Source organism: Panulirus ornatus, chromosome 53, assembly GCF_036320965.1.
Source record: "Panulirus ornatus isolate Po-2019 chromosome 53, ASM3632096v1, whole genome shotgun sequence".
NCBI lineage: Eukaryota > Metazoa > Arthropoda > Malacostraca > Decapoda > Palinuridae > Panulirus > Panulirus ornatus.
The window spans coordinates 8,410,523-8,438,022 of record NC_092276.1 but is presented as its reverse complement, the minus strand read 5'-3'; the positions used below and the strand labels follow the sequence as shown (position 1 = coordinate 8,438,022).

The 27,500-nt window shown below is 45.4% G+C and overlaps 1 protein-coding gene across 6 annotated transcripts in view; it reads right to left on the bottom strand.

The window, feature by feature from the left end:
- atl (atlastin GTPase) overlaps positions 1 to 27,500 on the bottom strand; it is a 281,407-nt gene that overhangs the window by 145,274 nt on the left and 108,633 nt on the right. The gene's annotated exons all lie outside the window — the stretch shown is intronic.

The following is a 27,500-nucleotide window of genomic DNA, read 5'->3' as shown; positions in this document are numbered from 1 at the left end:
TGCAAAGTGAGAGGGTTAGGGAAAATGATTTGGTAAACAGAGAAGAGGTAGTAAAAGCTTTGCGGAAGATGAAAGCCGGCAAGGCAGCAGGTTTGGATGGTATTGCAGTGGAATTTATTAAAAAAAAAAGGGGGTGACTGTATTATTGACGGGTTGGTAAGGTTATTTAATGTATGTATGACTCATGGTGAGGTGCCTGAGGATTGGCGGAATGCGTGCATAGTGCCATTGTACAAAGGCAAAGGGGATAAGAGTGAGTGCTCAAATTACAGAGGTATAAGTTTGTTGAGCATCCCTGGTAAATTATATGGGAGGGTATTGATTGAGAGGGTGAAGGCATGTACAGAGCATCAGATTGGGGAAGAGCAGTGTGGTTTCAGAAGTGGTAGAGGATGTGTGGATCAGGTGTTTGCTTTGAAGAATGTATGTGAGAAATACTTAGAAAAGCAAATGAATTTGCATGTAGCATTTATGGATCTGGAGAAGGCATATGATAGAGTTGATAGAGATGCTCTGTGGAAGGTATTAAGAATATATGGTGTGGGAGGCAAGTTGTTAGAAGCAGTGAAAAGTTTTTATCGAGGATGTAAGGCATGTGTACGTGTACGAAGAGAGGAAAGTGATTGGTTCTCAGTGAATGTAGGTTTGCGGCAGGGGTGTGTGATGTCTCCATGGTTGTTTAATTTGTTTATGGATGGGGTTGTTAGGGAGGTAAATGCAAGAGTTTTGGAAAGAGGGGCAAGTATGAAGTCTGTTGGGGATGAGAGAGCTTGGGAAGTGAGTCAGTTGTTGTTCGCTGATGATACAGCGCTGGTGGCTGATTCATGTGAGAAACTGCAGAAGCTGGTGACTGAGTTTGGTAAAGTGTGTGAAAGAAGAAAGTTAAGAGTAAATGTGAATAAGAGCAAGGTTATTAGGTACAGTAGGGTTGAGGGTCAAGTCAATTGGAAGGTAAGTTTGAATGGAGAAAAACTGGAGGAAGTAAAGTGTTTTAGATATCTGGGAGTGGATCTGGCAGCGGATGGAACCATGGAAGCGGAAGTGGATCATAGGGTGGGGGAGGGGGAGAAACTCCTGGGAGCCTTGAAGAATGTGTGGAAGTCGAGAACATTATCTCGGAAAGCAAAAATGGGTATGTTTGAAGGAATAGTGGTTCCAACAATGTTGTATGGTTGCGAGGCATGGGCTACGGATAGAGTTGTGCGCAGGAGGGTGGATGTGCTGGAAATGAGATGTTTGAGGACAATGTGTGGTGTGAGGTGGTTAGATCGAGTAAGTAACGTAAGAATAAGAGAGATGTGTGGAAATAAAAAGAGCGTGGTTGAGAGAGCAGAAGAGGGTGTTTTGAAATGGTTTGGGCACATGGAGAGAATGAGTGAGGAAAGATTGACCAAGAGGATATATGTGTTGGAGGTGGAGGGAACGAGGAGAAGTGCGAGACCAAATTGGAGGTGGAAAGATGGAGTGAAAAAGATTTTGTGTGATCGGGGCCTGAACATGCAGGAGGGTGAAAGGAGAGCAAAGGAATAGAGTGAATTGGATCGATGTGGTATACCGGGGTTGACGTGCTGTCAGTGGATTGAATCAGGGCATGTGAAGCGTCTGGGGTAAACCATGGAAAGCTGTGTAGGTATGTATATTTGCGTGTGTGGACGTATGTATATACATGTGTATGGGGGTGGGTTGGGCCATTTCTTTCGTCTGTTTCCTTGCGCTACCTCGCAAACGCGGGAGACAGCGCAAAAAAAAAAAAAAAAAATATATATATATATATATATATATATATATATATATATTTTTTTTTTTTTATACTTTGTCGCTGTCTCCCGCGTTTGCGCAAAAAAAAAAAAAAAATATATATATATATATATATATATATATATATATATATATATATATATATATTTTTTTTTTTTTTTTATACTTTGTCGCTGTCTCCCGCGTTTGCGAGGTAGCGCAAGGAAACAGACGAAAGAAATGGCCCAACCCCCCCCCCATACACATGTACATACACACGTCCACACACGCAAATATACATACCTACACAGCTTTCCATGGTTTACCCCAGACGCTTCACATGCCCCGACTCAATCCACTGACAGCACGTCAACCCCTGTATACCACATCGCTCCAATTCACTCTATTCCTTGCCCTCCTTTCACCCTCCTGCATGTTCAGGCCCCGATCACACAAAATCTTTTTCACTCCATCTTTCCACCTCCAATTTGGTCTCCCTCTTCTCCTCGTTCCCTCCACCTCCGACACATATATCCTCTTGGTCAATCTTTCCTCACTCATTCTCTCCATGTGCCCAAACCATTTCAAAACACCCTCTTCTGCTCTCTCAACCACGCTCTTTTTATTTCCACACATCTCTCTTACCCTTACGTTACTTACTCGATCAAACCACCTCACACCACACATTTTCCTCAAACATCTCATTTCCAGCACGTCCATCCTCCTGCGCACAACTTTATCCATAGCCCACGCCTCGCAACCATACAACATTGCTGGAACCACTATTCCTTCAAACATACCCATTTTTGCTTTCCGAGATAATGTTCTCGACTTCCACACATTTTTCAAGGCTCCCAAAATTTTCGCCCCCTCCCCCACCCTATGATCCACTTCCGCTTCCATGGTTCCATCCGCTGACAGATCCACTCCCAGATATCTAAAACACTTCACTTCCTCCAGTTTTTCTCCATTCAAACTCACCTCCCAATTGACTTGACCCTCAACCCTACTGTACCTAATAACCTTGCTCTTATTCACATTTACTCTTAACTTTCTTCTTCCACACACTTTACCAAACTCAGTCACCAGCTTCTGCAGTTTCTCACATGAATCAGCCACCAGCGCTGTATCATCAGCGAACAACAACTGACTCACTTCCCAAGCTCTCTCATCCCCAACAGACTTCATACTTGCCCCTCTTTCCAAAACTCTTGCATTTACCTCCCCAACAACCCCATCCATAAACAAATTAAACAACCATGGAGACATCACACACCCCTGCCGCAAACCTACATTCACTGAGAACCAATCACTTTCCTCTCTTCCTACACGTACACATGCCTTACATCCTTGATAAAAACTTTTCACTGCATCTAACAACTTGCCTCCCACACCATATATTCTTAATACCTTCCACAGAGCATCTCTATCAACTCTATCATATGCCTTCTCCAGATCCATAAATGCTACATACAAATCCATTTGCTTTTCTAAGTATTTCTCACATACATTCTTCAAAGCAAACACCTGATCCACACATCCTCTACCACTTCTGAAACCGCACTGCTCTTCCCCAATCTGATGCTCTGTACATGCCTTCACCCTCTCAATCAATACCCTCCCATATAATTTACCAGGAATACTCAACAAACTTATACCTCTGTAATTTGAGCACTCACTCTTATCCCCTTTGCCTTTGTACAATGGCACTATGCACGCATTCCGCCAATCCTCAGGCACCTCACCATGAGTCATACATACTAGAAAGGGTAGTGAGTGGTGGGATGAAGAAGTAAGAGTATTAGTGAAAGAGAAGAGAGAAGCATTTGGACGATTTTTGCAGGGAAAAAATGCAATTGAGTGGGAGAAGTATAAAAGAAAGAGACAGGAGGTCAAGAGAAAGGTGCAAGAGGTGAAAAAAAGGGCAAATGAGAGTTGGGGTGAGAGACTATCAGTAAATTTTAGGGAGAATAAAAAGATGTTCTGGAAGGAGGTAAATAGGGTGCGTAAGACAAGGGAGCAAATGGGAACTTCAGTGAAGGGCGTAAATGGGGAGGTGATAACAAGTAGTGGTGATGTGAGAAGGAGATGGAATGAGTATTTTGAAGGTTTGTTGAATGTGTCTGATGACAGAGTGGCAGATATAGGGTGTTTTGGTCGAGGTGGTGTGCAAAGTGAGAGGGTTAGGGAAAATGATTTGGTAAACAGAGAAGAGGTAGTAAAAGCTTTGCGGAAGATGAAAGCCGGCAAGGCAGCAGGTTTGGATGGTATTGCAGTGGAATTTATTAAAAAAGGGGGTGACTGTATTGTTGACTGGTTGGTAAGGTTATTTAATATATATATATATATATATATATATATATATATATATATATATATATATATATATATATATATATATATACACACACACACACGAGGAAAAAAAAACATGGTATATGTATACAAGGTTAAGAGACTGGGGCAACACGAATGTAAACTCCCCATAACACAAAAACAGTCAACCCAATTCTGTCATATCCAGTCAACCTACACTGTTCTTGAGCCTCCCAAACGGCAGACGTCAAATGAACGTATGGGTGAGGGAGGATGCTGAGAAATTCGAAAGCAAGATAGATAGAGTGGTCGTGGAGCGCTCCATGACAACAAGATGGATGGGTGGAGGATGGTGGAGCGCTCCACCACCACAAGATGGAAGGGTGGATGATGGAAGGGGGGGGGGGGAGCCACATCACCACAACACTACTTCAACATTCAGGAGTTTTCTCTAACCAGAGAAGGGAAGCCACCCGCTCACCCACAACAACAGGACGAGGTGCCTGCACTACAGTAACTGGGATGGGGGTCAGCGAAGCAGGAGGGCGTCCGAGGAGGGAAAATACCACACACACACACACACACCCTAACCCTGTGACCGTCCCGCGACGGACTAATACGTGTGGAGTCCTACTCCCGCCGGGCCAGGCATGGTGGGGGTGAGGAAGTGTGGTGTGGAGGAAACTGGTCGCGGGTCAGCGCCTGTAATGCTGGGAGAAAGTGTGGCGCCGGCATGATGAGCCGGTCACACACACACACACACACACACACACAGGGGGAGAAGGCGACTTGCTTGCCTCCTTGGGGTAGGGCGAGCGAGAGGCGCTCACTTACCTACCTACCTACCTACCTACCTACCTACCTCACGAGCACCTATGAAGAGATTTTGCCATAAGGGCAGGGGGACTAACGCGTAGCGCTCACCACACATCTTCATCCCTTGCTACTATGACCTCCCAGTTCTGTAATATCATCTGAAATACCTCAACAGTGTATTTCAAGCCAAATGGCTAATCAAACCCAGCAAACCGTTATTCATTTATTCATTTATCAATATGTTTAATAGCACTATTTCACTGTGCTGCCGCCCATACATAAGTACCTACCTACCTCACGAGCACCTATGAAGAGATTTTGCCATAAGGGCAGGGGGACTAACGCGTAGCGCTCACCACACATCTTCATCCCTTGCTACTATGACCTCCCAGTTCTGTAATATCATCTGAAATACCTCAACAGTGTATTTCAAGCCAAATGGCTAATCAAACCCAGCAAACCGTTATTCATTTATTCATTTATCAATATGTTTAATAGCACTATTTCACTGTGCTGCCGCCCATACATAAGTACCTACTAATACTGGTTTATCTGTAACCATCTTAACCCATTTATTAAAGTTTTCGTATTCATTCATGTTTCTTTAACTGTCTCGAACATTATTTTTATTTCTCTTGGTAATACACTGGAGAGTCTCCTTCCATCTCACCTGCTGGTCTATATATATATATATATATATATATATATATATATATATATATATATATATATATATATAGTGATCAACACGGCACGGACAAAACAGTCTCAATTATGGCCATCTCGGGAAAAAAGAAGAAAAAAAGGAAAAATAATGAAAAAAATAATGAGAATCCCTCGGGGTCTCTGTAGCTAAGACTTCTAAAGTAAACTGGTTATGTGGAGACGGGACGATGAGAGACGGTGGAGAATTTCACAGGTAGGAGGTATCATACCGGTTCATCCTCGTGTGGCTGGTCTCCATCGGGAAACTAAGGGAAGAAGCAAGCGGACGAAAGTCACGGGTCCGAACCCTTGGTGGCAGGGCCAGATGCAGGCGCCTGACGGGAGCAGGGGCCAAAACAACAGCTGCGGTATAGAGGTGGGGAAGACAGCAACATCACACCGGACAGGGAGGGAAGGCTGGACAGAAGGGGTGCCCGGAGAATTGATGACGTGGAGGGATTTTGATTGCATTCTGGCGAATCAAAGATGAGAAGGAAGAGCCTTTGCAAAGCAGGACTCCACACTGGAGCGAATTAGATCGTTGTAGCTAAGAGGAGGAAGAGCCATTCCAAAGCAGTACTCAATACTAAAGCGAATGAGATCGTTGTAGCTAAGAAAACAATGCTCATAAGAGAAATAATCATGGCACCTATACCAAAACCCCAGCTTCTGGGAGACAGATCTTGTACTATGCATTTACGTGGGACTCTCCCAAGCAATGTGTATTACACTGCAGGGGTGAAGTGAACTGTGGTGTTCTGGTGCTGAACCAAAGACATGGAACAACACTAAAGAGAGATAAAGCTGGACACTGAGTTTCTGGGGATATTGATTCATCTAACTTGGGTTATGCTTAATCACAGTCTGTGTTACCGTACAGGTTAGAGTGAAGAGATATGATGCGTTCAGTGTCTGAGAGAGAGAGAGAGAGAGAGAGAGAGAGAGAGAGAGAGAGAGAGAGAGAGAGAGAGAGAGGGGGGGGGGGGGGAAGGAGTATCAAAGAAAGGAGAGGGGAAAAATTAGCTGACGCTGAATGGCATCAAAAGCGTGAGAGTGAACAGGGTTCGAGGTTGAGGAAAGAAGATGAAAGAGAAGATATCGGCAGCAATGGATGATGTGTCCCATACTCTCAAATGCTATGTATGGAGATGTCGAGGACATGGTGAATTAAATTCAGATGCGGGAAATGCTATTGGTGAAGAACCAGAATGATTTATCTGTAGAAGAAGAAGAAGAAGAAGAAGAAGAAGAAGAAGAAGAAGAAAAAGAAGTCAAATCAGCACACTTACTCTTTTATGTGAGTAGGACTTTACAAAGAAGAGATTTGTATTGATTCTATGCAGAAATGAAAGCAAAGTGGGGTTTAGGGCCAGGGAAGAGTTCCATGGCCCTGATGCTAATGACGTCAAAGCAGGAGCAATCAAACCATGACTGGAGGGAGAAAGATCTCTTAGGGGAAGTAGGACTCTAACCCAGTCCAGACAACCTCCGCCATGCGATCAGCACAGCTGGAGGGCATCTCAGCCACCACAGCAACACCTGTCCCAGGGAAAGCTGGTCATGAAGCTACATAGGGACGAACCGCTGAGCTCCAAGCCAAAGTGCCAGAGTTGGCATTTCGAAGGGGGAAAAGTGGAGGGTAGAGGGGCGTGCCCAGACAGATATGAGAGAGATACAATCATGGGTGGAGGACTCTAAGGTGACGGAAATAGTGTGTGTGTGTGTGTGTGTGTGAGTGTGAGAGAGAGAGAGAGAGAGAGAGAGAGAGAGAGAGAGAGAGAGAGAGAGAGAGAGAGAGAGAGAGAGAGAGAGAGAGAGAGAGACAGTGGTCGTGGCAGTCGGGAACCCGATGTCGGTGGGTTAATTATTTGTTCCAGGTCGTTAAGTAAGGGAACAGGGAAGGGACTCAACTCCACCAGGACCATTTCCAGCATAACTTAAACCAATCCTTGTGGCGTTTACTAACATCTCCTGCATACAGGATTACTGCGTGTGGACGTGAAGACAGTAATCCTTCAGCAGGATATCAGTCAGTCGAAGAGAGGTACACATTGGTGGGAGTATAGGGGTGAAGGTATGAGAAACATGGAAGCCAAATCAGAAGGCAGAGAAGTTTTTAAATCAGCTGGCTTCAAAGATGGGAGGCCCATGATCCGTCAAGCAAGTGAAAGGAGATTTTTGCATGACAGTCAGTAAAAACATTGTCCTCGTTACGGAAACGATGATGGAGATTATAGCTAGGGATCTGATAGCCTTGGATGGCTCGGTTTCGGATAGATCAAGATGAGGGCGAAGAAGTAAAACAGAAACAGATGGTGTTCTACTGCAGGGAGGGTGGCGCTGAGACCGCAAATGCTGCGGAGGTGAATGGGAGAGAAAATGAGCCAGGTTTCGGAGCAGCGCCAGAGGAGACGAAGTGGGTTCCGGTCGCTCGATGTCGGCTCAGATTACCCCCTGGAAGCCATCCAGCCCTCCTCAACCAGTGGCGCTATTCCAGCTCAGCACCAGAGAATCGCGCGAATGGTGTCCTGCCACGGCTTTGAGTGCAAACGGAGGGAGGAAAACCTTGAGTTAAGAGCAGTATGGACTCACCTGTTGCCAAGTGTTATGTAAAAGATGGCGAGCTGTGAGTCTATGATTAAGTGGACTGCATCTCAGCAACCCACGAGTGGCTGGAGCAAGGAGGGTATAGCCAGCTACGTAAGCCGGGGGGAAAGGAACGAGACAAACTGCACAACGTTAGGTAAACCTTCCCAAATACCCCCTGACGGTAGTATTTCCCCAGGACGATGGATGCCTCCCGCCTCGGAACTATTCTACTTGATGACCCCACTGTGTAGCCACGCACAGATCAACGTGTAATCGTCTTCTTTACGAATTATTCTTCCTAGACTTAGCACAGCTCAGGGGTGTTTGAACCTTCCATCGCAGCTGAGGGACTCCACCCTCTCGTGACGTCTCTTTGAATTCACTCCAGCTGGTCTATTCCCGCCTCCTTAGCTGGCGTCGACCATACACCGAAACAGAGACTAATTTTGCTCCTTACGTATACGACAGCAATTTTCATCGCTGGCTTTCTCTCTCTCATGGTGACGTTACATTACATTATGCTACACATACGTTTCATTATCATTTACAACACAAACGTTTCATATCATACACAACACAAACGTTTCATTATCATTTGCTACAAAAACGTTTGATATACACTACACAAACGTTTCATTATCATATACTACACAAACGTTTCATATCATACACTACACAAACGTTTCATTATCATTTACTACATAAACGTTTCATTTCATACATTACACAAACGTTTCATTATCATCTACTACAAAAATGTTTCATATCATACACTACATAAACGTTTCGTAATCATATGTTACACAAATGTTTCGTTATCATATCTACACAAACGTCTCATTACCATATGATACACAAACGTTTCATTAACATATATACTACACAATCGTTTTGTCATCATATACTAAACAAACGTTTCGTTATCATATACTACACAAACGTTTCGTCATCATATACTACATAAACGTTTCGTTATCATATACTACACAAACGTTTCGTCATCATATACTACACAAACGTTTCGTTATCATATATTAAACAAGCGTTTCGCTATCATATACGACACAAACGTTTCATTATCATATACAAAACAAACGTTTCGTCATCATGTACTACACAAACGTTTCATTATCATATATCACACAAACGTTTCGTCATCATGTACTACACAAACGTTTCATTATCATACACTACACAAACGTTTCGTTATCATAAACTATGAGAGAGGGGAGGAGGTCGGCTGGTAATGAGCGACACCACCCCAGGTGGCAGGCTGGCTGCCCCAAGCAACACACTCGTCAGCAACCCGGCCTCACACAAGGCCGCAATCCCTCGTGCAACCCGGAAATATTCCACCACCTCCTCCCCTCCCACTATTTGGACTCCCCCTTTCTCCCTTCCCTCCCTCACTCACCAACCTATTTCCTTACCCACCGCCCTGCTGCCTTACCCGCCTTACCTTACCTTACCAACTTCCCTGCTCCTTTAAGCATCTCCCTTCCCCTTACCTACCTCCCCGTATCCCTTAACCACCTCCCCACTCCTTTATACCAACTCCCTTCTCCCTGGCCTACAGCCTCACCCGACTCTCCCCAGCACCAGAGCAGACCCAACCCAATCTCCGTGATCCCACATCAACAAACTCTCCATGAATAGAGATGGGAAAATATATTCGAAATTTGCATACGTCAAAAAAAAAGACTGAAATATATCACAAAAAGCGTCAGACATCCCTCAGCCCTAGCATCGAAGTCAACTCGATTCTTACGGAAGGATGAAGTGAAAAAAGATCTTGAGCGATCGGGGCCTGAACATGCTTGCAGGAGGGTGGAAGGCGCACAAGGGATAAGAGTAAATTGGAACGATGTGGTATACTGGGGTAGACGTGCTGTCAATGGACTGAACCAGGGCATGTGAAGCGTCTAGGGTAAACCATGGAAAGGTCTACGAGGCCTGGTTACGGATGGGGAGCTCTGGGTTTCGCTGCATCATACACATGACAGCGAGAGAATAATGTGAGAGGATACGGCCTTTCTTGCGTCTGTCCCTGCCACTACCTCGCTAACGCGGGAAACGGCGATCAAATACGTGTGTGATATATATATATATATATATATATATATATATATATATATATATATATATATATATATATATATATATATACCTTAGCCCCTAACTTATTCCAAGTACCTAATTTTTCGTTAAACCCTCATGGAAGGATGAACAGTTGGGTTGCCAGTGGACCGACTGCCGTAACCTGGTGTCAGATGGTGACCTGATGATGATGATGATGACCTGAGTGTAACCTGGTGTGACCTGAGGTCTGCTGGATGAGAGGCAGTAACGTGTAGATGTACTGCGTATTATATGGTGACCTGAGGTGTGGTGAGGGCCACAGCATGACCTGGTCTTGGGGGTCATGGTGGTGTTGTGACCTCGGGGGTGACGATGGTTGACCTACTGGTGACATAGTCTATGGTCAGATCCTGGTGGGAGTGGGAGTGGCAGGCACACTCCTGCCTACTCACTGGTGACCTGGAGTAGGGTAAGTGTCATGTCCTGTTGGCGTGGTGACCTAAGGGGGTGGCCTAATGGTTCCCTTGTTTACTGGTGACCTGGTCTGAGGTTAGGTTAGGTCCTGGAGGGGTGGTTGGGTAAGACTGACGGTGGTTGACACACCACTGTCTCCTGGTGGTCTGGTCTGGAGCTAGTGTCAGATCCCGGAGGTGTGGGTGACCTGGGGGTGTGGTGTGTAGCGTGGTGTGGCTGAGCGAGGCCGTAGCTGACACATTCCTATCTGCTGCCTGCTGGTGACCTAGACACGCTGAGGGCCAGGCCCCCAGCAGGCACGACCATACCAGTAAAAACTCCCTGAGTCATTAACGTTCCGTCAGGTTAGAGAAGTCGAACAGTTCCTGAGACCCGCGCCCCCTTCCTGTACGTATGGCCGGCCCCCCAGACACGACGTTCTCCACGTCCAGCAGTGATGTGAGGCGGCTGCCGTGACGACCTTCCTTCTAGCTAGCCTGTGGGGGGATTAATCCACCACCAGTAGACACGACGCGGTCCATCGTCCGCCTCTCTCCCGCCGACTCCGCTATGTCACGTCGAGGTGGAGAAGGAGGGGCGGCAGTAATGTCCCCCCATTCACCTGTGCCTAAAACACCGCTCGAAGCCTCCTCATTGCCAGACCTCTCTTAACCAAGCCCTCTCAGGGACACACCTCCCCAAACCCCTTTAAAGCCATACCTCACCAAGATCCATCGAAGCCACAACCGCAAACACCCCCGCCCCCTTACCCTACTCATGGCCACAACTCCCTCTACGCTCCCTCTAGGCCACGCACCTCTCCCCTCATCAAGGCCACACACATCCCAAGGCCCCTCAGAACCACACCTCCCCAAGCCCCAAACACCACACCTCTCCCCATAAGCCTTACCAAGACCACATCGGGAGGGGGAGAGGGGGGGGGAAGCGTGACTATAACCGTGTCCTTCAGGGCGATAAACCACACCTGCTCCACCATCTTGTACGTACGCACCTACGTACGCCAGGATTTCCCGCTACCACTGCCTTTATAACGCTAACACCACCACGCTACCTCCCACCCCACGACCACAGCGTGGCCATAAGACCCTTGAGCATCACGCTACAGACTTTATCGGGCGAGCCCCACGGGGTCAGGACATAAAACCAGGCCATCCTTATGTTCGCGGACCGTGCCTGTCGTGTTCCAGGGTCGTAGCTTCGTGCTAAAGCATCGTAACGCTGTGCCCCAAGTGTCGTAGTGTCGTGTTCGATGGCAGTCCCGTTGTATTCACTGGGCGGAAGAAATAGTTCTCCTCTATCGGCCCAGGATATATATCGCGGCCACATTCTCCTCGGCCAGCGTCTGTTAACATCACCAACACGTCAGCGGACGCAGCCCGTCCACGTACATGTTCATGGCAGACGGCTGGGTGCCGACAGCGCAAAGCACCACAGACGCTGCAAGATTCGCCGGCCCACAACACCTTCGTAGACTCTGCTGGCGTTTCCACGAGGAGTCTACTACACGCGCTAGGCCACTGGCGGCTCCCTACAGTGATAGGCCCTACTCACCCTACACAGAGACTGTCAGGTTATGTCAGTCTCCAGTCACAGATGGCAGCCGCTGCTGCCACGCCTCCCTCTGCGATCCGAGCCCCGCACAATCAGAGAACTGCGCTGAAGCGCGTGAACAAATACCTCACGGTTCACGCTCGACGTGTGAAAAGCTGTACAAAGCGCTATCCATCACCTCTATCATATGGCTGGGCTAACGTGATGGGAGAGCGTCACTGAAGGTATTACCATGGTAAAACGGTGGAGGAAAGACACAGACAGAATTGGAGAGGGAATACAGACAAGTTACCAAGATGATTTCCCTTGCTCTCCTTTCTCCCTCCACGTCTGACACATACATTCCTCGTCAATATCTTCTCACTCATATTCTCCTTATGTCCAGACCATTTCAGCACCTCCTCTTCAGCTCTCTCTCAACCAGGACTGAGAAACAGATCCTCTGGGAGCCGATTAAACAACTCTAATATATCCAAGAGAAGGTTAAGGGGCGATCTGGCACATACATTGAAAATTATCACGATCTAGCGACCTACATAGCAATAGTCCCGTGATTTCACTAGTAAATAATAGATACCAACTCTTCCCCAAAACGGTTTACCTCGAATGAGACGAAATACTTTTTTTTCCCGCTTCAACAGGATCGTGTTAACATATGCAATGATTTACCGATCAGAGTAACTGAAAGCAGTACCATAGATACGTTTTGATAAGTATTTCGCTCCAAATCCACGGCTGACATTGTGTGCACCTCCTTAGCTACATGAAAAGTTGATAATGTCTTTAATATATGCGTATCTCTACTCTAATCACACTGAGCTATGACATTCATGTCTCTCCCACTATCAAAAACAGCCTCGGAGAGGCTAGATGGCCTGTTGCTGTTTCAATAGCTTTGTATTTAGACATGACGGGACTTCAAGAAGCCACGTGAAGCTACAAGCTCATGGATGTGAACCTGTCTGGGCTCAGTCCTTCTCGTCAACCCTGCTACGCTCCACAGCCAAATCCTACGCAACCCGTTATGATGGACATACTGAGTTATACAGCCAGGGAAGATACAATAAGGGTATGACAGAATGGGGAAGGGGGTGTCTGTCTGTCTGTCTGACAGTACACTCGTGAGGCCCACCATCACTGTCTGCCTGTCTGTCTGTCTAAGGGGAGGGAGCTTTACGTAAGTGAGGCCCCCAATCTCTTAGACCATATCAACAATCATTTAACTTTTTAAACATGTATGCAGTCAGTAATGAACAACAATCTCATTCAGTTTATCCCATTCATCCACCACTCTCACACTAAAAAAGCATTTCATATCTTTCCCAATAAGCTTTTTAATCTCAAATAATGTCCTCTGGTTGATGTATCCTCCTACATCTTTCAAAGAACTGATCACCAACTACATCAGCAGCCAGGTTTAATAATCTTAAAAGGGTGTCCTTGCGACACCCCTTCAATCTTCCATCTTCTACCACAGTGGGTAAACTGAAAGCCTCTAGCCCTTTCCTGTGACTCAAGTTCCATCTTTGATGTCCCTTCCAGTAGTTGGTTGGGTGGGTTGGGCGTCAGGCCTATCAACAGCTAGGGTCATTAAGGCAACAGCCAGGGCCATTAAGGGCCGTCAGCGTGAGCTACTACATCCACCAACCGACACATCCTCAACGCCTTCTTCAGGTGTTGAAGACGACCACATACACTCTCGCACCATGCACATGGCCCATGCTCCAGTACAAAAAATATGACGTTTCCTCTTTCCCACTCCCCATGGCGCACATGTTGCCTTTTCCCCAGCGACATTATGAACAGTATTTCAAAATGGTCGATCGTGTGTATCTATCTGCACAGATTCTTCGACACGTAGAGTGAAATTTCAATAGGGCCATGAGCCTTGTACGGGCTAAGACCCTTTGGTAATATGTTAATGTCTCTTCTATTTGTGTCAATGCTTTGAAAAGACCTCCTACTCCTCCTCCTCCTCCTCCTCCCACTGCATCTCACTGGTGTTGGGGCTTCAGTGTCTCCCACTGTATAAAAACACTTTTGAACTTGTCATTCAGTTCTTCACATATCCTTACGTCAACCTCGACATTTCCTACCTTACAATCCTTTAGTCTGTTTAAGCCTGTGCTCTTTAACTGATAATTTACTTCTGATGAATTTATGGAAACGTTTTGGATTTTCTCCCGCCCTGTCCACAGCATTCTACTCACAGTTTCCCTGTTCCTCCTTTCTTATCCTGGTGTATTCGTTCCTTGATATCTTATACATTATAGATTCTGGTTGGTTGGAGGGTCGCCTATATTGTCGTCACAGCACAGCTCGAACCTCCTTCGCTTTCTGACTCATTAAGCCATTCCCTCCTCATTCTTAACCTTTCATTTAACCATTCCTTCCTCATACCTAACCTTTCCTCCGTATTTGAAGCTTTCATTTAACCATTTCTTCCTCATTCTTAACCTTTCATTTAACCATTCCATCCTCATTCTTAACCTTTCCTCCGTATTTGAAGCTTTCATTTAACCATTCCCTCCTCATACCTAAACTTTCCTCCGTATTTGAAGCTTTCATTTAACCATTTCTTCCTCATTCTTAACCTTTCCTCCGTATTTGAAGCTTTCATTTAACCGTTTCTTCCTCTTACCTAACCTTTCCTCCGTATTTGAAGCTTTCATTTACCATTTCTTCCTCATACCTAACCTTTCCTCCGTATTTGAAGCTTTCATTTAACCATTTCTTCCTCATTCTTAACCTTTCCTCCGTATTTGAAGCTTTCATTTAACCATTCCCTCCTCATACCTAACCTTTCCTCCGTATTTGAAGCTTTCATTTAACCATCCCTTCCTCATACCTAACCTTTCCTCCGTATTTGAAGCTTCTATTTAACCATTCCCTCCTCATTCTCAACCTTTCCTCCGTATTTGAAGCTTTCATTTAACCATTCCTTCCTCACTCTCAATCTTTCCTCCGTATCTGAGGCACAGAGTTACCCACGTCCCTCACTCCTTCACTGTAAGTGTCACACACAACCTCTCACCACAAAGCGCTGGTTCCCGGCTACTGAACGCCCATTTCTATGTTACCATTGAAACCGAGAAGTTGTGTGTGGATTCCACGACTGTTACCTCTAAAACCTTGTCTCATCTCTGATAATCTAATAGCCACACTTACCACATAATCACACGTCAAACACCACATAATCATTTCTTTAAATCCTGTCTCATCTCTGATCACTTATCAGCCACACTTACCACATAATCACACGTTAAACACCACATAATCACACGTCAAACACCACATAATCATTTCTTTAAATCCTGTCTCATCTCTGATCACTTATCAGCCACACTTACCACATAATCACACGTCAAACACCACATAATCATTTCTTTAAATCCTGTCTCATCTCTGATCACTTATCAGCCACACTTACCACATAATCACACGTCAAACACCACATAATCATTTCTTTAAATCCTGTCTCATCTCTGATCACTTATCAGCCACACTTACCACATAATCACACGTCAAACACCACATAATCATTTCTTTAAATCCTGTCTCATCTCTGATCACTTAATAGCCACACTTACCACATAATCATACGTCAAATACCACATAACCACACGTCAAACACCACATAATCATTTCTTTAAATCCTGTCTCATCTCTGATCACTTAATAGGCACACTTACCACATAATCACACGTCAAACACCACATAACCACACGTCAAACACCACATAATCATTTCTTTCAATCCTGTCTCATCTCTGATCACATATCATTCACACTTACCACATAATCACACGTCAAACACCACATAATCATTTCTTTAAACCCTGGCTCATCTCTGATCACTTAATAGGCACACTTACCACATAATCACACGTCAAACACCACATACTCATTTCTTCAAATCTTGTCTCATCTCTGATCACTTAATAACCACACTTACCACATAATCACACGTCAAACACCACATAATCACTTCTTTTACCCCTAAATGGTGTTGTCATATAGCGAAATCCCAACATCCACGTTAGGAAGGGTGAAGATAAGATCTGGTAATAATGGCTTTTCATTCCAGCGTGTCCAATGACATGATGGCACAGGAAATGGTACATGTATACACCCTAAAGACTTCTCTCTAATTGGCTCTCTATCACCATAAGAATCCAGGACCCAACTAACCATTTCCTTATGACTGAGATCTCCCATTTTCTTACCATCTCTGACAAGTGCTATCCATTGTTCCATCATTGTGTTACGTATACCATCCTGATTGTTCCATCATTGTGCTACGTATACCATCCTCATTGTTCCATCATTGTGCTACGTGTACCATCCTGATTGTTCCATCATTGTGCTACGTATACCATCCTGATTGTTCCATCATTGTGCTACGTATACCATCCTGATTGTTCCATCATTGTGGTACGTGTACCATCCTGATTGTTCCATCATTGTGCTACGTATACCATCCTGATTGTTCCATCATTGTGCTACGTATACCATCCTGATTGTTCCATCATTGTGGTACGTGTACCATCCTGATTGTTCCATCATTGTGCTACGTATACCATCCTGATTGTTCCATCATTGTGCTACGTATACCATCCTGATTGTTCCATCATTGTGCTACGTATACCATCCTGATTGTTCCATCATTGTGGTACGTGTACCATCCTGATTGTTCCATCATTGTGGTACGTGTACCATCCTGATTGTTCCATCATTGTGCTACGTATGCCATCCTGATTGTTCCATCATTGTGCTACGTATACCATCCTGATTGTTCCATCATTGTGCTACGTATACCATCCTGATTGTTCCATCATTGTGCTACGTATACCATCCTGATTGTTCCATCATTGTGCTACGTATACCATCCTGATTGTTCCATCATTGTGCTACGTATACCATCCTCATTGTTCCATCATTGTGCTACGTATACCATCCTGATTGTTCCATCATTGTGCTACGTATACCATCCTCATTGTTCCATCATTGTGCTACGTATACCATCCTGATTGTTCCATCATTGTGCTACGTATACCATCCTCATTGTTCCATCATTGTGCTACGTATACCATCCTGATTGTTCCATCATTGTGCTACGTGTACCATCCTGATTGTTCCATCATTGTGCTACGTATACCATCCTGATTGTTCCATCATTGTGCTACGTATACCATCCTGATTGTTCCATCATTGTGCTACGTATGCCATCCTGATTGTTCCATCATTGTGCTACGTATACCATCCTGATTGTTCCATCATTGTGCTACGTGTGCCATCCTGATTGTTCCATCATTGTGCTACGTATACCATCCTGATTGTTCCATCATTGTGCTACGTGTGCCATCCTGATTGTTCCATCATTGTGCTACGTATACCATCCTGATTGTTCCATCATTGTGCTACGTATACCATCCTGATTGTTCCATCATTGTGCTACGTATACCATCCTCATTGTTCCATCATTGTGCTACGTATACCATCCTGATTGTTCCATCATTGTGCTACGTATACCATCCTCATTGTTCCATCATTGTGCTACGTATACCATCCTGATTGTTCCATCATTGTGCTACGTATACCATCCTCATTGTTCCATCATTGTGCTACGTATACCATCCTGATTGTTCCATCATTGTGCTACGTGTGCCATCCTGATTGTTCCATCATTGTGCTACGTATACCATCCTGATTGTTCCATCATTGTGCTACGTATACCATCCTGATTGTTCCATCATTGTGCTACGTGTGCCATCCTGATTGTTCCATCATTGTGCTACGTATACCATCCTGATTGTTCCATCACTGTGATCACTGTACATTTGTTCCGTATGGCTCAAATTCCCTGGAGGTATACATTGTATCGACACCACTACGTCCTCCTCCCCTCCTGTTAACTCTCCCCACTACATAATGTAATGCCTTGAATGTGTGTGTGTGTGTGTGTGTGTGTGTGTGTGTGTGTGTGTGTGTGTGTGTGTGTGTGTGATGGCGCGGGCAGAGAGTTTTTTTTGAACAAATTTCCTCCCTGACTATCCACCCAGAGGTCCGTGATACCTCGATTTCTCGCGACTGATTACCAAGGTCGCTGCAGACGCGCCCCCTCACCCCCCCCCCCCCCAACCCCCAGAGCAAGAGTATGCTTGCCTTAAGCCCGCGAGGGTGAGGGAGGGAAGGGTGAGGTGGGAGTGTGAGCTGCAGGTAACGGGGGTCTGGTGATGTGTGAGGAGGAGGAGGAGGAGGAGATCCCGGACGTCAGAGTGGGGGACTCTGAGGATTGACTGGCGTGCGTGGCCGTGGCTGGACCCGTGCATGGTGGCGGTAGCGCGAGGCAGATGGTGGTGGTGGTAGCGTGAGGTAGGTGGTAGTTGTGGCGTGAGGTAGATGGTGGTAGTGGTAGCGTGAGTTAGATGGTGGTGGTAGCGTGAGGCAGATGATAATGGTAGCGTGAGGCAGATGATAATGGTAGCGTGAGGCAGATGATAATGGTAGCGTGAGGCAGATGGTGATGGTGGCAGCGTGAGGCAGATGGTGATGGTGGTAGCGTGAGGCAGATGGTGATGGTGGCAGCGTGAGGCAGATGATAATGGTAGCGTGAGGCAGATGGTGATGGTGTTGTGAGGCAGATGGTGATGGGTGTTGTGAGGCAGATGGTGTTAGTGGCGTGAGTTCCCAACACTGTTAACGATGGTGGCTTTAGGCTGGTGTGGAGAAGGTAATGCACACCTTCCCTGCACCCCTACCATGACACACACACACACACACACACACACAAGGGCCTCCGTGGTGTGGTGATCAGCGTTACTGACAAGCACGCACGTAAGCGTTCCCTCCTGGGATCGAAACCCGCATGAGTGAGAACCGTGGTAGCCGGTCCACAGTCCGCCCAGCTGTTCATCCCTCCCTCTGGAGGGTGGTCGATAAAATGAATAACTGCCTTAGATTGGGCTGTGTGTGTGTGTGTGCGCGTGTGTGTGTGTGTGTTTACATATGAGTAAAGAAATGGCACACACCTCATACGCAGGATAATTGCGTTGACAACAATGCCATATGACCCGATGGTGAACGATACAATTCAAAGTAGCTCTAAGAACGCCTCCATCCAGGGTTCGATACTACAAAACGGAAGCCATCCACCGTAATCACAATAGCGAATGCGCAAATGCGCAAAAAAAAAGCACAAACCCTCCTTGTTTTTTTGTCACGAAAATATATAAAAAAAAAATATCTGGAAGTTAATTATTCCACAGAAACCACAAATATGGAAAAATAAGCAAATAAATAAATGAATGAACGCTCGCTCCGGCTGGTCCAGGAACGCAGCTGGAGCAGACGACAGTAATAACACACGTCAGTAAATGACTCCGCTGAACCTTTTCTCTCATTTCTCAAGAGTAAATCGTTTATCTTCTTTCATTTTTTCTCTCTCAATTTAATAAAAAAAATTTCCCCACAGGGAAAAGTCGCTAATTCCAAGGAATGTAGAAAACGTGTTTTCTTTTTTCTATATTTTGCTGAAACGGCACGACCAACTGAGACCCGAATCAAGGCCACCTCATTAACGCTATATATATATATATATATATATATATATATATATATATATATATATATATATATATATATATATTCATTTTGCTTTGTCGCTGTCTCCCGCGTTAGCGAGGTAGCGCAAGGAAACAGACGAGAGAATGGTCCAACCCACCCACACACACACACACACACACACACACACACACACACACACATATATATATATATATATATATATATATATATATATATATATATATATGTGAATAAATTGTACATTTCCTTTTCCATAGCCAGAGGTTGAACCATTATGTGACATTCATTTTTTTCATTCATTTCAAGCTAAAAGTTTGTTTTCTAAATTGTTTCTTACATTTTTCATATGTATATATATATGTATGTGTGTGTGTGTGTGTGTGTATGTGCGTATGTGTGTGTATGTGTGTGTGTGTGTATATGTATATATATGTGTATATTATCCCTGGGGATAGGGGTGAAAGAATACTTCCCACGTATTCCTCGCGTGTCGTAGAAAGCGACTAGAGGGGACGGGAGCGGGGGGCCGGAAATCCTCCCCTCCTTGTATTAACTTTCTAAAATGGGAAACAGAAGAAGGAGTCACGCGGGGAGTGATCATCCTCCTCGAAGGCTCAGAGTGGGGTGCCTAAATGTGTGTGGATGTAACCAAGATGTGAAAAAAGGAGAGATAGGTAGTATGTTTGAGGAAAGGAACCTGGATGTTTTGGCTCTGAGTGAAACGAAGCTCAAGGGTAAAGGGGAAGAGTGGTTTGGAAATGTCTGGGGAGTGAAGTCAGGGGTTAGTGAGAGGACAAGAGCAAGGGAAGGAGTAGCAATACTCCTGAAACAGGAATTGTGGGAGTATGTGATAGAATGTAAGAAAGTAAATTCTCGATTAATATGGGTAAAATTGAAAGTTGATGGAGAGAGGTGGGTGATTATTGGTGCATATGCACCTGGGCATGAGAAGAAAGATCATGAGAGGCAAGTGTTTTGGGAGCAGCTGAATGAGTGTGTTAGCGGTTTTGATGCACGAGACCGGGTTATAGTGATGGGTGATTTGAATGCAAAGGTGAGTAATGTGGCAGTTGAGGGAATAATTGGTATGCATGGGGTGTTCAGTGTTGTAAATGGAAATGGTGAAGAGCTTGTAGATTTATGTGCTGAAAAAGGACTGATGATTGGGAATACCTGGTTTAAAAAGCGAGATATACATAAGTATACTTATGTAAGTAGGAGAGATGGCCAGAGAGCGTTATTGGATTACGTGTTAATTGACAGGCGTGCGAAAGAGAGACTTTTGGATGTTAATGTGCTGAGAGGTGCAACTGGAGGGATGTCTGATCATTATCTTGTGGAGGCTAAGGTGAAGATTAGTATGGGTTTTCAGAAAAGAGGAGTGAATGTTGGGGTGAAGAAGGTGGTGAGAGTAAGTGAGCTTGGGAAGGAGACCTGTGTGGGGAAGTACCAGGAGAGACTGTGTACAGAATGGAAAAAGGTGAGAACAATGGAAGTAAGGGGAGTGGGGGAGGAATGGGATGTATTTAGGGAATCAGTGATGGATTGCGCAAAAGATGCTTGTGGCATGAGAAGAGTGGGAGGTGGGCTGTTTAGAAAGGGTAGTGAGTGGTGGGATGAAGAAGTAAGAGTATTAGTGAAAGAGAAGAGAGAGGCATTTGGACGATTTTTGCAGGGAAAAAATGCAATTGAGTGGGAGAAATATAAAAGAAAGAGACAGGAGGTCAAGAGAAAGGTGCAAGAGGTGAAAAAAAGGGCAAATGAGAGTTGGGGTGAGAGACTATCAGTAAATTTTAGGGAGAAAAAAAAGATGTTCTGGAAGGAGGTAAATAGGGTGCGTAAGACAAGGGAGCAAATGGGAACTTCAGTGAAGGGCGTAAATGGGGAGGTGATAACAAGTAGTGGTGATGTGAGAAGGAGATGGAATGAGTATTTTGAAGGTTTGTTGAATGTGTCTGATGACAGAGTGGCAGATATAGGGTGTTTTGGTCGAGGTGGTGTGCAAAGTGAGAGGGTTAGGGAAAATGATTTGGTAAACAGAGAAGAGGTAGTAAAAGCTTTGCGGAAGATGAAAGCCGGCAAGGCAGCAGGTTTGGATGGTATTGCAGTGGAATTTATTAAAAAAGGGGGTGACTGTATTGTTGACTGGTTGGTAAGGTTATTTAATGTATGTATGACTCATGGTGAGGTGCCTGAGGATTGGCGGAATGCGTGCATAGTGCCATTGTACAAAGGCAAAGGGGATAAGAGTGAGTGCTCAAATTACAGAGGTATAAGTTTGTTGAGTATTCCTGGTAAATTATATGGGAGGGTATTGATTGAGAGGGTGAAGGCATGTACAGAGCATCAGATTGGGGAAGAGCAGTGCGGTTTTCAGAAGTGGTAGAGGATGTGTGGATCAGGTGTTTGCTTTGAAGAATGTATGTGAGAAATACTTAGAAAAGCAAATGGATTTGTATGTAGCATTTATGGATCTGGAGAAGGCATATGATAGAGTTGATAGAGATGCTCTGTGGAAGGTATTAAGAATATATGGTGTGGGAGGCAAGTTGTTAGAAGCAGTGAAAAGTTTTTATCGAGGATGTAAGGCATGTGTACGTGTAGGAAGAGAGGAAAGTGATTGGTTCTCAGTGAATGTAGGTTTGCGGCAGGGGTGTGTGATGTCTCCATGGTTGTTTAATTTGTTTATGGATGGGGTTGTTAGGGAGGTAAATGCAAGAGTCCTGGAAAGAGGGGCAAGTATGAAGTCTGTTGGGGATGAGAGAGCTTGGGAAGTGAGTCAGTTGTTGTTCGCTGATGATACAGCGCTGGTGGCTGATTCATGTGAGAAACTGCAGAAGCAGGTGACTGAGTTTGGTAAAGTGTGTGGAAGAAGAAAGTTAAGAGTAAATGTGAATAAGAGCAAGGTTATTAGGTACAGTAGGGTTGAGGGTCAAGTCAATTGGGAGGTGAGTTTGAATGGAGAAAAACTGAAGGAAGTGAAGTGTTTTAGATATCTGGGAGTGGATCTGTCAGCGGATGGAACCATGGAAGCGGAAGTGGATCATAGGGTGGGGGAGGGGGCGAAAATTTTGGGAGCCTTGAAAAATGTGTGGAAGTCGAGAACATTATCTCGGAAAGCAAAAATGGCTATGTTTGAAGGAATAGTGGTTCCATCAATGTTGTATGGTTGCGAGGCGTGGGCTATGGATAGAGTTGTGCGCAGGAGGATGGACGTGCTGGAAATGAGATGTTTGAGGAAAATGTGTGGTGTGAGGTGGTTTGATCGAGTAAGTAACGTAAGGGTAAGAGAGATGTGTGGAAATAAAAAGAGCGTGGTTGAGAGAGCAGAAGAGGGTGTTTTGAAATGGTTTGGGCACATGGAGAGAATGAGTGAGGAAAGATTGACCAAGAGGATATATGTGTCGGAGGTGGAGGGAACGAGGAGAAGAGGGAGACCAAATTGGAGGTGGAAAGATGGAGTGAAAAAGATTTTGTGTGATCGGGGCCTGAACATGCAGGAGGGTGAAAGGAGGGCAAGGAATAGAGTGAATTGGAGCGATGTGGTATACAGGGGTTGACGTGCTGTCAGTGGATTGAATCAAGGCATGTGAAGCGTCTGGGGTAAACCATGGAAAGCTGTGTAGGTATGTATATTTGCGTGTGTGGACGTGTGTATGTACATGTGTATGGGGGGGGGGGGGGGGGTTGGGCCATTTCTTTCGTCTGTTTCCTTGCGCTACCTCGCAAACGCGGGAGACAGCGACAAAAAAAAAATATATATATATATCCTAGCCTGATGAGCTAAGTACCCATTTTACCGACCAACCCGTAGGCATGGATGAACAGACGGGTCCACTGTGTCCCCGACTGCCGCAACCGGGGGGGGGGGGATCGAACCTATGCCCTTGACCCCGGGCGACCCGTGATTGCGTCACGGTCAGGAACGCGAACCGACGATACACCACGGGGCGTCCAAAGGCCTCACGCAAATATACCGCAGGATAACATAAATGTCCCTTGCCACGACACGCCTCTTTGAGTGTGGTCCCGCCTATGTACCATGGCGGCTGACGACGGGCCGGCGGTCCCACAGCCATAACGGGCCCGAAGCCGCGCCCATGGAGACGAACCGATTACCCGCTTCACCAAACTTCATAATTGGTCGCGACCACCCCATGGCCTCTCACGACGACCATGACTGCCCAAAACCTCGGCCTGAACACGTCCTCTTGGATCCCCCTCCTCCTCCACCTCCCTCTCTCTTTCTCTCCCTCACTCACCCTCCTCCCTCACTCACCCTCCTCCCCAAGCTTCGCTAACAGCGTAACTCCCGTGACTTGGAGGGGAGGGGAAGGACCCTCCAGCTGAAGCAATCCAACCATTTCCAGCCGTCCCACACGTTTCCCCCCCACCGTCTTGGCACGCACCGCCCGCCCGCCCGCCCGAACCGACTGACCTGCATTATACGCTGGCGCGCGCCGCTCGTGAAGGCACGTGAGTCCCAGAGGAAGGGCGCCCCACCTCCTACGTGCAGCGGGAGGGTGCAGGAAATACGTCCGAATTAAGCGCTCGCGAGGCAAAACGGACGTGCACGGAGGCAGGCAGGTACAGCGAGAACCCCCTAAGGCCTCCTTCTTTGTCTGCGAGACAGTGCACTCCCGAGTACGTGTCTCGCAGCGCCGGAGACAGCGCGCTCCCGAGTGCGTGTCTCGCAGTGCCAGAGATAGCGCGCTCCCAAGTACGTGTCTCGCAGTGTCAGAGACTGCGCGCTCCAGAGTGCGTGTCTCGCAGTGCTAGAGACAGCGCGCTCCCCAGTGCGTGTCTCGCTGTGCCAGAGACAGCGCGCTCCCGAGTGCGTGTCTCGCAGTGTCAGAGACAGCGCACTCCCGAGTGCGTGTCTCGCAGTGCTAGAGACTGCGCACTCCCGAGTGCGTGTCTCGCAGTGCCACAGATGCCGTACAACTTGACCCTGGGATGGTATATGCCTCTCAAGAGACCACGACGACGGCGGGGTGAGGGGGTGGGTGTGTGTGTCCATCCGCTTGGTAGGCCGGCGCCCCAGAGACCACACGTGGTAACATTACAGTCACCGCCGACCACCGCAGTAAACCGATGCCCAGCAACGCAGCCCGCCCTCACACCCGAGAGGGAACACACCTGCTGCAACGACTAGGAGGAGGGTTATATGGCCTCACCCCAAGCCAGACTCTGTGGTTGCTCTCTACAATAACCGGACTCTGTATGGTTGCTCTCTGCAATATCCAGACTCTCTGTTGTTGCTCTCTGCAATAACCGGACCCTTTGTGGTTGCTCTCTGCAATAACCGACTCTTTGTGGTTGCTCTCTGCAATAACCGGACTCTCTGTGGTTGCTCTCTACAATAACCGGACTCTGTGGCTGCTCTCTGCATTAACGTGACTCGATAGCCTTCTTCGCGGACGCGCGTCGACGTTCAGCGCAACCAGCAGAACAAAAAAATGCCATCAATGCAGAAAAAAAAAAAAAAAAAATATATATATATATATATATATATATATATATATATATATATATATAGTAATCTGGTCGTGAAAGAGGAACAAAGGCAACATGACGTCCAATGTGGCTGAGAAGCGCCCCGTGTGACAGATCGCAGACACAGACTAATGTAGGTCTGGCTGGCGAACGTGGAAGCATCTGCCACACTTCCAGTCAGCCACAAATTACACACAGACACACACACACACACACACACACACACACACACACACACACAGCCTCCCACACCACCACCCTCTTCCATGTTCTGTCTCACGTCACCCTGCCAATACGACGGGGTTCATGCGGCTTGTCCAAAATACACGAAAAAAGCCAATCATTTCCCTCTAGTATAAACACACACACACACACACACACACACACACACACACACACAAATATACGACTATATCATGAACTTCTATAAAGGTCGAATGCTAATTAATCATCAACTTATATAAAGGGTCGAATGCTGATTAATCATGAACTTTCATAAAGGTCGAAAGCAAATTAATCAGGAACTTCTATATAAAGGTTGAATGGTAATTAATCATGAACATCTATCAAGGTCGGATGCTAATTAATCATCAACAATAAAGGTTAAATGTTAATTAATCATGAACTACTAAATAGTTCGACCTCTAATTAACCATCAACTCTAAAGGTAGAATGTTAATTAATTATGAACTTCTATATAGGTCGAATGCTAATTAACCATCAACTTCTATGTAGGTCGAAAACTGATTCATCATCAACTTCTATAAGGTCGAATGCTAATTAATCATGAACTTCTAAAAGGAAGAATGCTAATTAATCGTGAACCTCTACAAAGGCCGAATGCTAATTAATCATGAACTTCTATAAAGGTCGAATGTTAATTAATCATGAACCTCTATAAAGGTCGAATGTTAATTAACCATGAACCTCTATAGATAAAATGCTAATTAATCATGAACTTCTATAAAGGTCGAATGTTAATTAATCATGAACCTCTATAGATAAAATGCTAATTAATCATGAACTTCTATAAAGGTCGAATGTTAATTAACCATGAACCTCTATAGATAAAATGCTAATTAATCATGAACTTCTATAAAGGTCGAATGTTAATTAATCATGAACCTCTATAGATAAAATGCTAATTAATCATGAACTTCTATAAGGTCGAATGCTAATTAATCATGAACTTCTAAAAGGAAGAATGCTAATTAATCGTGAACCTCTACAAAGGCCGAATGCTAATTAATCATGAACTTCTAAAAGGAAGAATGCTAATTAATCATGAACCACTATAAAGGCCGAATGCCAATTAATCATGAACTTCTATAAAGGCCGAATGCTAACTAATTATGAACCTCTATAGATAAAATACTAATTAATCATGGACTTCTATAAAGGTCCAATGCTACTTAACCATGAACTTGTACACAGGTCGAATGCTAAATTATCAAGAAGCTAAGGAACGAGTATATAAAACTCCTGCCAACAGCTAATATTCGACAGTCCAGTGTGGCAGCAGCTCGCAGAGAACCAGCTGTGTGTGTAAGAGTTGCTGTCCTGTGCCAGTACGAGACTGTCAAATACATACATTCACCAGCTGCCAAGCTCCTTCACTCACTCGAATATAGAGGAATGCAAACACCGACAAGTCTCTTGTGAGACGTAACTCAGCGGTATGGAGGCTTAAAACGTCCGGGAACCTGCTCGCACGACGTCATTGAAGGCTTCTTAAACGTTTTGGTTGACGACTCGTAAACGTTTGGCTGACTCTTAAATGTTTTGGTTAACGGCTCGTTTGGCTGACTCTTAAATGTTTTGGTTAACGACTCGTAAACGTTTGGCTGACTCTTAAATGTTTTGGTTAACGGCTCGTAAACGTTTGGCTGACTCTTAAATGTTTTGGTTAACGGCTCTCGTAAACGTTTGGCTGACTCTTAAACGTTTTGGCTGACGACTCAAAACTTTGGCTGACTCAAACGTTTTGGCTGTCGACTCTTCAACGTTTTGGTTGACGACTCATATGTTTTGGTTGACGACTCTTAAATGTTTTGGTTGACGACTCTTATATGTTTTGGTTGACGACTCATATGTTTTGGTTGACGACTCATATGTTTTGGCTGTCGACTCTTAAACGTTTTGGTTGACACT